Source organism: Mytilus galloprovincialis, chromosome 5 (genome assembly GCF_965363235.1).
Source record: "Mytilus galloprovincialis chromosome 5, xbMytGall1.hap1.1, whole genome shotgun sequence".
NCBI classification, from domain to species: domain Eukaryota; kingdom Metazoa; phylum Mollusca; class Bivalvia; order Mytilida; family Mytilidae; genus Mytilus; species Mytilus galloprovincialis.
The window spans coordinates 100,406,946-100,423,835 of NC_134842.1; positions in this window are offsets into that span (position 1 = coordinate 100,406,946).

The window sequence follows — 16,890 nt, forward strand, 5'->3', positions numbered from 1 at the left end:
GCTGCCTCTGCATTCATAAGGATCGTTCTGTCGGTCATGGTAGAATGTATCGTTCGGTAACCACCAATGAAATTAAAGTTTGTTTGACTCACGAATAATAAAACTAACATAATGGTACAGCATACTGTCATAACTCTAGTTAATAAAAGGACATAAATTGTATTATGATTCATATAAAGTGAATACTTTGTGAATACAGTTACTCTATCTTTAGTATGTTTAATAAGAATGCGATTATGTCTTTACGCTAAAATATCATGGCAATAATAAACATGATTGACCACCATTGGATATAATCATTATTGTACATCGGGATGGGTATTTATCCATGATATACGATGCATGTAATAGCAATATGCATTATATTATATTTGTATTGCTTTATTAGAGTAAACCCGTGCATATACCTTTAACGTAAAGAGGAGGCACTTACATTGGCAAACATTGATGATTTGATTTTTTAGAGAATTTTTGATTTAATAAGTTTATTTTAGAAATATCGATATCTTTTTCTTACAAATTTGTCATTTCTTGGCTTTTCGAAGTAAACAATTTGGTTTTGGTTTCACTCATTGCTGAGCTTCTGAGTCATGTTGGTGTCTAGTCGATAGCTGTCTCATTTGCAATCCTACCACATCCTGTTTTTATGTATACAGGTAATAAAAACACACATCAGTTTTGATATTTTCTATAAAGAGGGACGAAAGATTCCAGAGGGACAGTCAAACTCGTAGATAAAAAAAGGACTAAGCAACACGAACCCCACCAAAAACTGGGCGTGATCTTTGGTGCTCTGGAAGGGTTAGCAGATTCTGCTCCACATTGTAGCACCCGTCGTGTTGCTCATGTTATTACAGGTTAGACTACTCTCATGTATCTAGACCGCGAAAACATGTATTCAGTATTAAAAACATTACATTTGCTTTACATTTTAGCAAAAATGGAAAGACGGCAAACACAAATAAATTAACAAATCAGTGCATAAAAACTAAGGATTATGCAAGACAGAATACACATAAAAGAAGAGGTATCGGCTCTCGGGAAGTTAAAAAGACAATAATGTAGATCTATCAGGCGTCATGGCTATAATCTAGTGATGTTTTAATCGATACGGGTTTATGATTGTGGTATATATACATATATAAGTGGATGTATGTGAACCAACTGCAAATTAATATCAATATACGGATAGATCACGATACCATACTAGTATACAATCAAAATCTAGTTAGATACATTTGCAATATTGACTTTTCTCAGCCACATAATGTATATTCGTATAAGTATGAACGTTATTGTGAATTTTGTTTAATATTTTATATTTTCGACTACGAACATAATTCTCAGAAAATCAAGTTTTGTAAGACGTAGACGGTTCTAGAAAATTGAATTATATTTCTTATTTTGAAAACCTAAACGTTAACGTCAACCTTTAATATATCTTAATGTGTTTGAGTTACCATGCATTGACTTCAACATAATAACATTTGACGTTCCATTTAAACATCAGTTTATATTTAAGTTACTTTTCATCGTAGAAAGTATTTGTATGTTTGGTTATTTATTGAAACTTAACCACCAAATTGAATCGCACTTCATCAAATAATAGTCCCAATTCAATGTGAATATGTATACTGCATTGCTGACATTGTGTACATTATACCGGCGATGATCATTTCAAAATATTTCGACTAATTCTAAAATAAAACAAATCTCTGATATTTTGTTCGATCGCTTTTTAAGGAATTAATAAATAGTAAATATAAAAAGGAAGAGGTGATATGATTGTCAATGAGACTTCCCTTCACAAGAGACCAAATGACACAGAAATTAACACCTATATGTCACCGTACGGCCTTAAAATATGAGAAAAGCCCATACTGCATGGTCAGTTATAAAAGGCCCCGAAATAACAAATGTAAAACAGTTCAAACGAGATAAATAACGGCCTAATAGATATAGGAAGATGTGGTGCGAGTGCCAATGAGACAACTCTCCATCCAAGTAAAAATTTAAAAAGTAAACCATTATAGGTTAAAGTACGGCCTTCAACACGGAGCCTTGGCTCACACCGAACAACAAGCTATAAAGGACCCCAAAATTACTAGTGTAAAACCATTCAAACGGGAAAACCAACGGTCTAATCTATACAAACAAAACGAGAAACGAGAAACACGTATATATTACATAAACAAACGACTAATGTATGTATAAAAATGAACAAAACACATCCTAATCTAAACGGATAAAATCACATTTCTAAACGGATGGATTTGATATTAGAAATTTAGAAGTAAACAGCAGAATTCATTTAATTACAATACTGCAAATGTGTAACAATACGAAGACACATACACCATTGTACAAGGCGAATCACTTATTGAAATATGTATTCAACGCATTATAAAACACTTCCACGAATAGAACTATTTTTATTTATAGGTTAATTGTATTCACCTATTGTCATTATGTACGTTATAGTACATTCAAAGTAAAGTAGGTCAATCGTTAAGTATAAATGCATTGACCCTTTAAATTATACTTAGTCCTTACAAATTATTGAGATTAGTTACAATATTTACACCTTTTTGTTATCACTTCTTTTAATCCATTTGGTTTAAAACAATAGACATACAATATCTTTCTATTATACTTGCGTAGAAATTAATAAAAAAAGATTTTACATATTTCAGATATCTCGTAATAAATTAAGTTTTGCTCGTACTTAAAATGTTCTTACATGGATGCATATTTTACTGATTATTTTTTAGTTGAAGCACGTACATAAACTGTCTAATGTATACACATCTAGTAAAAATGTTTTTTTAAGTAATTTGAATGAAATGTTATAAGGATTTTGAATAAAAGTAATGTAAATACCATGATAGTGTCTATCCCCGTTGGACAAAATGGTCAATTTCTTACTGATTTTGTTCCATGTTTCGAATCGTATACGTACCTTTTTTTAAATTTCACTTTTTGTGACCATAGTATGGGGTCATGTGGACATAACGTCAATTTTGCAAGTATATAAGTTATAATCCTGAATATGGTTTCATGTTTTATCATGTAAAAGAAATATAAAGATAATTGTCTTATAAAGAATAATGAACAAACAGCTCCTAATTTGTAAAGAATGGATAATATCTGCAGATATCCGTGGCCAACCCATTTTGATGCTTACAGAGAATGTCTCAAAATTTTAACATACAAATTTACAGTTTAACATATTTTCTGTCTGGTGTATGTTTTGAATCATCTTAAAACACAATCATTTGTCTAATCCAAATATGTATGTCCCTTAGCTAAATGCGACAAAAAGTAAACTACTGTGGTGAATTCATTGATTTTCTTTGGTACATAATATTCGTCGAGAGTAAAAAAGACATTTCGTCGAATACAAAAATGCGTGTGTTTTGTTTGATAAAAAATTAAAACAAAAAATAGAAATTCATTGAAAATGTTAATTATTGTCCAAATCCTTGCGTCTTCTTTTTAGATTAAATTGTCCATTTTTAAAACTGGATTACAAAGCTTGGACAGAGAAAACTGATTATTTATTTGTTTTACAATTTACAATATTCGTCGGGATTCTATAAGGCAATCGAAGCCTTGTGTATCGAACTGTTTAAAAGCTATATTCCTTTATCACGATGATATAGGCAGTTATATATTAAATAAAAGGCCAAAAATAAGAAACACATCGCGTCCCAAATATTTCAATAATAAGCTACAATGTATACAATCTTTGATTTATCTCCCCGTTTTATTATGAATGTACATCCTCGGTGTAAAACAAAACGGCTCTGTTTTGTTTCCCCTAAATTGTCGGACATGATTAATTCATTTCTTAACATTTTGATGAGTAAAATTTGATTCGAAAAATAAGCCGTTTTTCACAAGAATAAACCTAAATTCAGGGTTAATAACAATTAATCTGAATATAATACAATTTTTTTTTTTTTATTCTTCCTTTAAAAGATTTTAACAATAAACATATCATTTTGTCCAAAATCTAGTAAAAAATGCTGAAATAACAAGATGATCGTTAACTTACAAACTAGATAGATAACAGTAGTTTATCAATTTCAAAACTTATGAATCGATGGAAAATTTAATTAGCGCGACCAATACAAGATTTAGAAATATCAGTACTAAAATAATGTCTGCTGAGCGGATGCCAGCTATATGGATTTATTTCCCACTTGTCTTTGTATTAATGATAATATGATAATGTTTTAAATTTTATTATATTTTTATTTGTCAGTTCTTATAGACAGTATATTTAATTTGTTAAACGTATATTCATAAAAACTAACAAACCTTTTACGCCAAAACCAATAAATTTTCTTTTTTGTTGATTTAGTTGACAGCCTTTTTCGAATATTACAGTGTCTCTGAATATACCATCAAACTGTGGATAAAAAGTTAAGTGATTGTTTTTTTTAAATAAGACATTTAAATGGAATGTTATCACACACTTTGAATTTTCGATGCGTAACGATTTAATTATATGGTCTTTAAATTATCATTGTTATTGATATGAAGTTCCTCGTAATTGTGATGATTTGATATGGAAAACTTTCTGAGAAGTCTATCTATATATATACATATATGGCTGATTAATATCAAATTAAAAATAGACTAGAAAACACTATATACAGTTGAACAGAATGTATATTAATAAAACAAAAGATTGATGCATGACAAGCTAAATATATGATCGTTAAGTTAGTACATGTAATACTCTTTTTATATTCTACAAATTGCATATTAATGGTTTTCAAAGGAGTTATGAACGTGTATGTCATTTATTTATATTTTTATCTTTTTTAAGTTTGATATTTGAAACCTTCTCAACTTTTATTTCTTTTACACACTTTAATTCCGTTCATTTATGATGATCTAATATTTCAAATTTTATAAAGCTTGTGTGTAGATTTGACTAATTCTAAATCAAAAACAGATGACAAAAAAAAACAGCATGAGTTGTCATTAATTTATTTTTATAAATCTTATTCAAATCCCTCAATAGTCTCGTCGTATCGCATAAACATATTGCAGATACAATAGAATAAATAAATTGACCAACCACGAAAATCATAACTTTTTGTCAATTCAGTAAATAGCAAAACAATCATTCCTGTGATTTTTCATTTTACTTTACGATGAATTGTCAAATTAAATTGTTATCTGAACAATTTTTTGGAAGCTAAACAAGCTATTACAATGGTCTGTAAAAAAATATTATATTTCATTTGTATTACAATGAACTGTGTCTTACATTTGCAGATGCATGCTTTTTTTATTAGTTGTTAGTGGCTTTGAACTAGCTGCAAGTAACTGCGAGAAGTAACAAATCAGTGTCTTTTTGTTGTTGGGATATACATGTACCGGTCAATTCCACTCTGTGTTTTGATAGATGTTTTATTTATGTGTGTATCCATCTGATGAGTTAATTCTTTTTCAACGGATTTTTATTGTTAAATCTTTTGTTAAACTGTCACACCACTGTCCGATGTAAAAGAAGGGTTGGGATCCCGCTAACATTTTTAACCCGATCAAATTCTATATGTTTGTGTCTGTCCCAAGTCAGGGGCCTGTAGTTCAGTGCTCGTCAATTGTCGATGTGCTATATATTTGTTTTTCATTCATTTTTTGTACAAGAATTAGGCCGTTAGTGTTCTCGAATGGAATGCTTTACATTTGTAATTTCGGGGCCTACGATAGCTGACTATGCTATATATTTGATACGTTTCCCTCAATTTTAGTTTTTAACCCCATATTTGTTTTTTTCTCTATCGATGAATGAATTTCGAACTACTGTTGCCTTTATTTATGCAGTATGGGCTTTGATCATTGTTGATGGCAATGACCCATAGTTTTTTTTCTGCGTCATGGTGTCCCTTGTGGAGAGATGATGATACAATAAGGGACACCGATAGTATTATAAAATTATCACAAATTATCACAAATACTTTGTGTATAACTTTATTACCTTTAAACATCTTTATGTAAATATACACTTTTGAAATTAAATGATCGTTCAAATAATTCATTACTTTTTTGACATTATCATTCATAATAATCACTAAATTGTAAAACCCTACGTGTAATAATACACTTAACTCGTATTGGCAATTAATATTATATCTTTAGAATTTAATTCCCAGTAAATCAAGTTTTTGTAAACGTTATGAAATTCTCGGAACTAATTTGTCTACCCAATGTATGTTTATTTATATGCAAACGTATACCTATTGAGTACTCACCATACATAAAACTGACGAAATGCAGGACATTTGAAATTTGCTTGTAAACTTTAGTAAAAGTTTAACCTATGTTTAACTTGTAGAATTATTTGTCTCATTTGATATGCAGTGTGGCAATACTGTAAAATAAAATGATTATATAATGTTTGTATCTCTGTGTTTGGCATGTCGGCAATATCTATTTAAAAGAAATGTTGACTAATTCCATCTAAAGTGTAAAAAAAGCATATATTTATTATGCTTTATAAAACTACAACTCAAAAAGAAAAGATAATTTAACGGTCATAGGTAAAGTTATTTAAGATTTTCTCAATTGTACTTTTGTACTTGTGTTCAAATAATGCGCTGATGAAGTGCTTGTAATTTTGTTGTTTAAGTTTTAACAGCTTGAGTTACAGCCAATTGAGTTCAATACATGTATGTATCTCATTTGAAAATTGTTCAAACGACATGAAAATGTTTAGCGAAGTAATGCTTGCAATGAACGAGTAAAGGTAATCATGATGTTCGAAAAAGACATTTACATTGCATTGTTGTATTATTCTGAATCTTTAAAAAGTAAATAGTTTACCGTAACGGTAATTCAGTAATAGGCTGCCATAAAATACACCAATTTAAGAATATTACTTTATATCCTAAAGAAGAATTATGATATAGTCTTTCAATTAAAAATAGTTGAAATGATCAACAAAATTACCAATGCATCGATTAATCCTTTAATAATACAATATTAATTTTAATCTTTAGCACGGCCAGTTGGTTCATGTCTGTCACTAAATACTTTATAGAACACTAAATTAATCGTTAAGCAAAAAAAAATCAATGATCTTTTGAACTCTAACTTGCAAGTCCTTTCAACTTATTGAGATTATTTTGTGACGTTAATCTATTATTTAGCTTCTTTGTCAACTTGGTTTTTTTTTAATATGTGTTACATACACTCCTACTTTGCTTGTATTCAAACTGATGAAAATAATGATTAGATGTTTCAAATTTCTAAGAAGAATTGTATTTTTGTTCGTACTTTGAATTTTTTTCATGAATAGATAGTGTGTATGATCATAAGCAGTGAACTACTATTGTTTCTAATTATGACATTTATATGATATCATTAACATTATCTGCTAATATGAGGCAGGCATTACCTGAAAATGGGGACGAAGTCTGTATGAATTATTTTTTGTAACTTGAATATTTGTTTAAAAAAAAGAAACGGAAATACCGTAATGTTTCCGATTTTGGTTCTGTTGTTAGGGATTTTTGTTATGACGTTATTTAAGTTATCACGTCATATGCAATGTAAACAAAGAAACGCTATCACAAGGTAACGTTTTTTTTTTCATATCAAGGAATTATCAAAAATGAAACTGTTATTACGTTCCTTCCTATTTTTACCATGTTTACTAGACTGATAGATAAATATTTACTCAAAGTTTCATTCGAACGAGACCGGATAAAGCTAGGATGTACATTATAAATTTCTGCGCAGATGCGGGAATTCAAAACATGACATAAAAAAAATGAATGATTTTTAGTTCATTAGAACAATGAAATTTTCGAAAAAATTTCCCGATTTTCTTTTTTCTTTTTTTTCCCTTTATTTTTCTACTGTTATTGGGGACTTCGTTCCCATATTATTTTGTCTTTAGTCGTTATTTTTCAAGGGACAAGTAACATCCGTCAAAATATTCACAATTTTTGGACTGAATTTAAATTTATAACTTTTGATACAATTCTCTAGCAGTCAATTGATTACTTTTTATGATTTTAGCGTTGAAGACAATTTATTATAATATTGGTGTGTACTCTTAAGCATCAGCTACTTAATTTACTGCGGAAGAACTGTCTGAGCAGTGAAAATTGAATTAAAGAATGAAAATAAATTGAAACAATTTGTAGAGTATTTAAGAGCGGCTCAGATCAAAACGACCGTTTCAGCACACGTTGGTTTTCTAGTGCATAGTAGCAGAAAAGGGTACAGGCCAGTGGTTTCGACAAATTAAAATAATTCCTGGTCAACTGTCGTAATGGTGTCATTCGGCAAACATTAAGGAATAGTACAGACAAATATAAGAATGACTGGAAAAAGTATCTATAATTCCTTGTGTTTATATAACATGACCTGATATAGCCATGAATGTATTGATAGATTGGATTGATATCAAATGAACTTATCAATGCAAGATGTTTATATTCACGGAGGCTAACGATCATATATCTCAGGTTGATAAATCATTGCATCAATTAAAATCATATGTCAACAATTGTTTAAATACTGTTAATGTTCTTTCATTTGCTAGTATTAGCTCAAATTATATGTATAACTGCGCACTTTTTCTATACTAAATGATTATATCATCTTTTTTTTTCAGTTGATAACTGATATAAGTTTAGATACTCAATAAGGGCATAACAAAATACACCGAGACAAAACAAAAGACAGAAATTGCGTGACGTCATTTATCACGCCATTGCCATTGCCTCGGAATATTAATAGATAGGTATACTTATGCTGTTGAAAATCTTATTTTAACCTCTTGTGATTTTTGCAATGGTGTATTTAATGATGTATCAAAGAAAATCGACTCCATATGCCTTTATCAAGTGGGGAAAGATATAATTCTTTAGATCATTTAAACATATCATATTTTGGGGAAAAACATATGTAGTGTATTTATAGATTTGATCAATATCAAATTGAAAATAGACAAAAATACCTATTCGGACAGCTTGAGATACCATCGGTTAATATTTTCATATAATATTCTTTTGTATTCACTTTAGTCAAATTTGATACATTAGTTTTATCTGAATTTTGAAACAACTGTGTTTTTCACTTGAATGCAACACTGCAGAGTAGTATATTGTAGCATAGACTGATTAATCACAGCAGGAATGACCGAAATTTTTATACAAAAGATAAATTATGTACAGAATATACAGAATTTGTATTTTTCACGTAGGAAAAATAAGATATTTGCAAGACGGATTTTACGTGTGGAACAGAATCTATTTCACTTTCTGGAGGGTATGATAATACCCAAGTTTTGTTGAGGTCCGTATAACGCTGTTTTAGGCTTCGACTGTTTTTGACTGTTTTCTGCATTAGTTGGGTTATTGCCTCTTTGACACATTCCGCATTTCTATTCTCAATCTGATTAACATATATATTTTGTGTACTGCTATTTGTCTGTTTTTCTTTAATCTTTTTTTTCTATCAAAATAGCGATGTCACTTTAATTCAGACGTTTGAATTTAAATGTCGCTTTGAGTAATAATAATAATAATAATAAATTCTTTATTTAACGAAGGTAACTCGTTTAACATACAATTGTTAATCTCACACAAGGTCTTTACACATTTGAATAAATAATTCATATAACAATCAATGCATAAAGAACAATAAAAAATAGATATGTACACAATTAAAGTATATATATAAACACAAGCATGAAAACAGACTGTAGAACTAGCATGGCAAGAATGTCCTAAAATAAATTGTCTACTAATTTTGTTTGATGATAAAGAGATAAGCACATTTCATCTTAAAGCTTTCTATATGTCTTATATCCTTTCTATCATTTGGCAAATTATTCCAAGTGATTAGACCAGAATATTGGAAAGTCTTCTTGAAGTATTCAGACTATGGCCTTGGTACATGAAGATGTCCAGATGTTGTTGACCTAAGAGAATAACTATATAAATCACTGCACGCAGTAAATTTACTTGTAAGATAATCTGGATAATTTGCGGTAAAACCCCATATGGTGCAACAATAATCAAGTATTGGTAATATATAACTATTATAAAAAAGGATAAGACCTTTGCGAGGTAAATATCGTTTTAATCTTTTTAGCAGGTATACTCTGCTTGAAAATATTTCACATATTTTATCTATGTGAATTGACCATGATGGATTTTAATCAATATGCATACCAAGAAATGTTTCCACTTGTGCATTGTCAAATGCAGTTTGATTTTGCGATTATACAAACAAGACATCGTTACAATTCTCAAGTTTTCTCTCAGATTCCATTAGCATACATGTACATTTGGACTTCTTGTTATTTATTATCATATTGTTTTTAGCACACCATTCAATTACGTTTTCAAAATCTTTATTTAAATAAGAGTTTAAGTTTAAAAAAGATTTGGACGATATATGCAAAGTTGTGTCATCTGCATATAATTCAGACTCTGTGTGTTCTAATTTAAACGGGATATCATTTATAAAGATTAAGAATAATAAAGGTCCTAATATGGAACCTTGTGGGACCCCAAATGTTTCATTATTGTACCCTGATTCAGTTGTTCCGATTTTAACCTTTTGTAATCTATTTGAGAGATAGGTTGAAAACCACTTAACAGAGTGATCATCACATTTATATAAATTAAGTTTCGACAACAAGATGTTGTGATTAACAGTTTCAAATGAATTTTTTTAAATTTAGAAATAAAACAGCATTAAAATTGCCTTTGTCAAATCAGTACTATCAGATCTGTTCATTGTGTCTTTTTGTCTCGGGGTGTATATGTACCCGGCCACGAAATAGAGCCGTGGTGTAGTGGTTAGTGCATCGGACTACTAACACAAAGGTTCCTGGTTCGATTCCCGTTTGGGATGACAATTTCAGGAACTAAATTTTCGGTTTTCCCTTGACACCATTTGCGAGTATGGTCTTGAGGAAACGATGATAGTCCGTCGGAAGAGGACGATAAATGATTGACCCGTGTTAAGAGAGAGCCATATCTCTTGCACGTTAAAGACACCCTTGTAGATTTCGAAAAAGAGTAGGCTAATGCCGCTACAAGGCAGCACTCGCACCCGCAAAGTGGAGAGGGATTAATATAAGTTGCAAAACTTGTTTCTCAATCCACTCTAAATAAATATGTTTAAACTAAACTAAACCCGGCCACGTCCACTTTTATTTCTGTCCATCTGATGAATTTAGCCTTTTTTCAACTATTTTTTATAGTTCGTTCTTATGTTGTACTGTTATACCACTATCCCAGGTTAGAGGGAGCGTTGGGATCCCGCTAACATGTTTAACCCCGCCACATTATTTATGTATGTGCCTGTCCCAAGTCAGGAGCCTGTAATTCAGTGGTTGTCATTTGTTTATGTGTTACATATTTGTTTTTCGTTTTTTTTACATCAAGAAGGCCGTTAGTTTTCTCGTTTGAATTTTTTTACATTGTCTTATCGGGGCCTTTTATAGCTGACTTTGCGGTATGGACTTTGCTCATTGTTGAAGGCCGTTTGGTAACTTATAGTTGTTAATGTCTGTGTCATTTGGGTCTTGTGTGGATAGTTGTCTCATTGGCAATCATACCACATTTTCTTTTTTATATTGGTATCTTCGCGTCTCCTTTATTCCCTTTCTTGATATCAGTTCAATTTTTACACCCCTGCAATCTAATCGAACCACGATATGTAATGCTGCTCCTTACTAATTGATGTTGCAATAGAAAAGTTTTAAAAATTAAAAGCATAAATACAGAAGTTTCATTTGCATAAAAAAAGTAATATTCAATAAAAAATCATCCTTTCATCGTAAACAAAAAGTTCCAAAATAAAGATAATTCAATATAAGCTATCCACATATGAAATTAAAAATATGATATTCTTAACTTCCTCTTATTTATGTTTTTTGTGCATGTACGCATGCGTAGTTCATTGTCTGATTTATTTTGCTTTCACTTTACCATGTTCACATCGCACAATCTTCGCGATATCCGATTTGCGTAGAAAATAATCTTCTCCATCGGCCATTAAGGTCACGTATTTCATTTTGACATACTCGCCTTCTTTATGCGGGAATGAATCTTCATCATATGACATAAAAACTTTATTTCTCCAGTTCTATCGCTAACGTATACATCTCGAAGATACTTTTCTTTACAACTCTCCAACTTTACTTATTCTTACTTTTGATGTTGACACCAACAAGTTCATAAATCTGCCATTCATTTCTGAAATCTTCACTCCTTTTTCTTTTGGTATCTCATCATACTCGTTTTTTATTGTCTTGATGGTAGTATTTCCCCGGAGATAACTCATATACTTTGTGTTGCTATATTTTTTATTATTGACTTTTATTGTGTAATACCGGAATCGGTATGTGCTTCCTACTTTCAATTTTGATTCTAACTTTGTGGCTGCTTTACCAAAAGCAACTCCCATCATACAAGTGTTTCCATCATGAAATAAAACAGATATTCTGACATCATCGTCTCCCCGTACCTAATAAGGGGAGAAATCGCTTTGATCCCGAGCGATATTGGAGTATGCATCTTCTTGCTTGGCCCAAAAAAAAGAGAGTATAGTAGAAGATTTTCTTTTCAACTTGATTCCAGCTACCTGAAAATTATCGATAAAACATCATTTAGTGAGCAGAATACTTGTAGTTAATATGTTTTTTTCCAGACATTTCAATCAAAAGAATGGATACATTACCCCTAAAGTACACACATACATTATTACTACGATTTCCACGGCCTGGCTGCCCCAAGTGATAGTTAATCTTTGAAAGGCTTCCGAACTGCATGTTTGTTTGATTATTGCTTCCAACACATGTCGAAATGATAACGAAATTAAAATTGTATAGTCTCAGAATTTAAACTGTGTAGCGAGTAAAAAACCAACTATAAGTAAGTAAACCTGACAAATAAAGTTTTATTTTACTTTCTTCCATCTCTTCATATTTGTTCAACTAGAACAACAAAAAACTGAAGAGAACTTCTATGTTACCATTTACAATGTACAATGTACAACAGGAGTTTGAACGCGTAATCTTTCATTAAACTGAGCCTAGATAACGCTACATCGTATATTCAGAGAACGGAAATCGGAAAATGCCCAAAAAAGAAGCTAATCAATGGTTTATAAACAAATGTTAAAATGTGCATTTAAAATTAATGTGTTCCTGACAACTGTTTTTAAAGGAAATGTTAAACTCAATATCAGCAATAATGCGCTCAAATGCAAGCAGACTTCTTTAAACCTGAAGAAAAACTGAGACATCGTGCTGGTTGTTGGTTTCCGAAAACTGCTTCGAACATTGGGTCAAACCCTTATAACACATATTCCGTCGTTTCAAACAAACTCATAACATATAACAGGACTAAATTTTGTATATACGCCGGACGCGCGCCTCGTCCACAAAAGACCATTCAGTGGCGCTCAAATCCAAAAAAGCTCACGTTATTTCATCATGGTTGAACATTGACAATATGGAACTTTGCTTGATTTAAAATCCTATTTTCGGTACCCAGTGATAAACCAGATAAATCAGTTATGTTCTTTTTATATAAATGTTTGATAAACTTCAAAAAGCTTATTATTCTTGAGTATAAAGAGCGAGCAAGTCTTTACATGAATATTGCATTCATTGATAGTTTGGTCTCAAATATAAAAAAAGAAAGATGTGGTATGAATGCGAATGTGACAACTATGTACACAAAAAAAAAACAAAATTCAACAAAATTTACCATCTTTAGCTCACCGTAAGATCTTGAGCAATGAGAAAAGCCTTTAATACAAAGTCAGCTTTAAAAAGCCCCAAAATCAAAAATTGTATATAAAACAATTCAAACGAGAAATCTCAAGATTTAATTTACAAAAATATGAAACAGAGCAAAACACGACATCCATTGATTTGCTTGCTCTACACCTAGGACAGTCACATACATACGTTATATGGCGGGGATAAACATGTCCTCGGGATCCTTATTATCCCGTAACCAAAGACAGTGGTGTAACAGCTTTTTATACTTGGCCTAGTTTTGTCTTGATTCATGTAATAACCTATTGAATATAATAATTGTACTCACTGCAGATTTACTAGCTTTTCTGTCAAACCCTAAATTTAATGGTGACCTGTTCGGTATTCTTTTATCTGAAAATGATGTGTATTACTATATTCATACATGAAACCATACCCTCTAGTAACTTTTACTGCAATCTGCATATAATTCAATTATTTTATCAAATTTCGAGACAGGAATTTTTGTTATGAAAACCTTCAGAATAATCAAATCAATATTAAAACCTTTTTTATAGATGGCAATGCTATGAAACTGTTTGTCTCATGCACTGTGAGACAAAGGAGAAAAAAAAAAACAGTTCGATGAGTATATTGTCTTTGTCGTATCAATTGATCTCATATACCTATCTTCAATTTCACCTATTACTTTAAGTAAGTGTATCGGACACAAAATTGAGAAAAGCGCTTTTGTCAAAGCGACAACAACCCGACCATAGAGCAGACAACAGCCGAAGGCCACTAATAGGTCTTCAATGAAGCCAGAAACTCCCGCACCCGTAGGCGTTCTTCAGCTGGCCCTTTAAAATATGTATACTAGTTCAGTGATAATGTACGTCATACTAAACTCCGAATTATACACCATAAACTAAAATTAAAAATCATACAAAACTGATCTGTTTTCTCCATCCTTCAATGGTATTAAGAATCACTAATTGGTTACTTCCTACTGAAAGGAAAAGTCGTATATTCTTATGAAAACGCTGACATGTTTTTCTACAACATTGTTTCCTGTTGTGAAAATGTGACGAACTGTAATGTTATTTGGTGGTATGTCTTGTAAAACCAGTGACGCTTTCCAAATCAACTTATCTTATCCTGCTACGTTGGAATTTGAGTCAACTGTCACAGTAATTTTCAAATATTGATAATCCTTTAGTATGTGACATTAGAAATTCAAATTTAAAGGTATTTTAACATCGTAGTTATCTCTACCTTTTAAGAGCAGGAAATAAGATAACACATGTCGTTTATACCTTATGATATGACCTTGATGTATAACAAAGTTGTCATGAAAAATGTCATCTTTATCAATAAAGTATAAACAGTACAATGTTATGCACTCACATAATTCTCATAATGCCATCATATGTTTAATCTGAAATAAGATATGTTTGCCATAAAAATTCAGCCGATATAAACCAGAACCAAAACTATCATATTTTTAATCTTAATAAAACAGGTAAAAAGCAATACAAAAACCTGACTGTGATTTTTTTAAGTCACTGTATTTAACAAAATATGTAAAATTGACATGCAATGGAAACGTTTTATCATATGCGTTTGTCGAAAGCGAAAATCATGACAACAGCATAATGTTTTTGTTAAAGCTGCTACAAGTGCAGTGTCCTTATCTCAGCGACGAAAAATGATACACCATCGGCATATTTGCGCGGTAATATATCGAGAGGCAATATATGTTCAACTTTCACCTTCTTTTTAGTTTGAAAGATAGGAATTGACCAGTCAAACCAAAGATTTCGAATGTATGACTCAACTTATACTCTTCATGTACATATATAAACTTAATGAGTTGAAAAGTATTTTAAGAAAAAGAATAAAAACACAATCCATATATGTATACCGCTGTTAAAACGTTTGGTATTTATAGCTTCATTCAATCGAAGTTATTGGACATAAATCATAAATTCTCGATAAAGTTTATGTCTATCATTTTTTTTTAAATATTTGGTCTAAGCTTGTTAATAATGCTCGGGTTGTTAAATATTCTAAATGATTAACTATAAGTTTATAGATTTGGCTGTAGACACGATATAAACCCATTTCCTTTTACGGCATTTATTATAAAAATTGAGAATAACAAAATTGGGAATGTGGCAAACAAACAACAACCCGGCTAAAAAAAACAGCCGAAACAAATATAACGCACAATGTTTTCAATGAACAGTAATATCTTGATTTTGTTAACACTTTGTAAAGTATTTATATAGTTAAACGTTTAAGAATAAACTTGAAATCAAAACTCGACTTAACAGGGATTTTTTTCTAAAGTTGCGAACATTGTGTTCCATCCAAAAAAAGTAATAAATAAATAAATTAGAAAAGATCAATTAAGAAACAAAATATTCAACCACTTTTCTTTCTTTTTTTCTACTATTACAACAAATAAAAATAAAAGCAAACGAAAAAAAATCGAACAAACCTGACTTCTTTGTTCACAACATAACATTATTTTATTTTTTTTGCCTGAAAATATCATGATATAAGATTGAAAATCAGAAAATGTGACACGTTGTTATTGATGCCTATAACAATATTATTTGAACATTTAGATTTTATTTGGAGTTATGTTATCGAAACTTTACGTATAAATCAAGCTTCTCAAAAAATGTATTCTCATAATATTGTTTATAATTTAAATATTGCTGTTTTAACATATTTCTCTGTCTTACATGTGTTTTAAAAAACTTGATACCTTTCTTTACCTTACACAATGGACTTAATATTCGATCCAAACTAGCCCTTACCGAATTAACTGATGAGAACTTTGATAATGAAATTTGTCTTCAGCATGTTCATAATGTTAAAAATATTTGAGAATTTGAACCATATCATTATCATTTGTTGACGATTGGACGGCAAAGCACAATACTAACTAGTAACTTTACAAATATAAAACCGTTAGATATGTTAGACTTTGGGTAATCATAAGTCCGTCATGGCATCAAGAGCATTACATGGAATATTAAATATAAGGACTTGCCTGGCTTGTATTCTATGATGAATAAACTTCGGCAAACTCCGTACATACAACGATACATTACCAGCTCTAT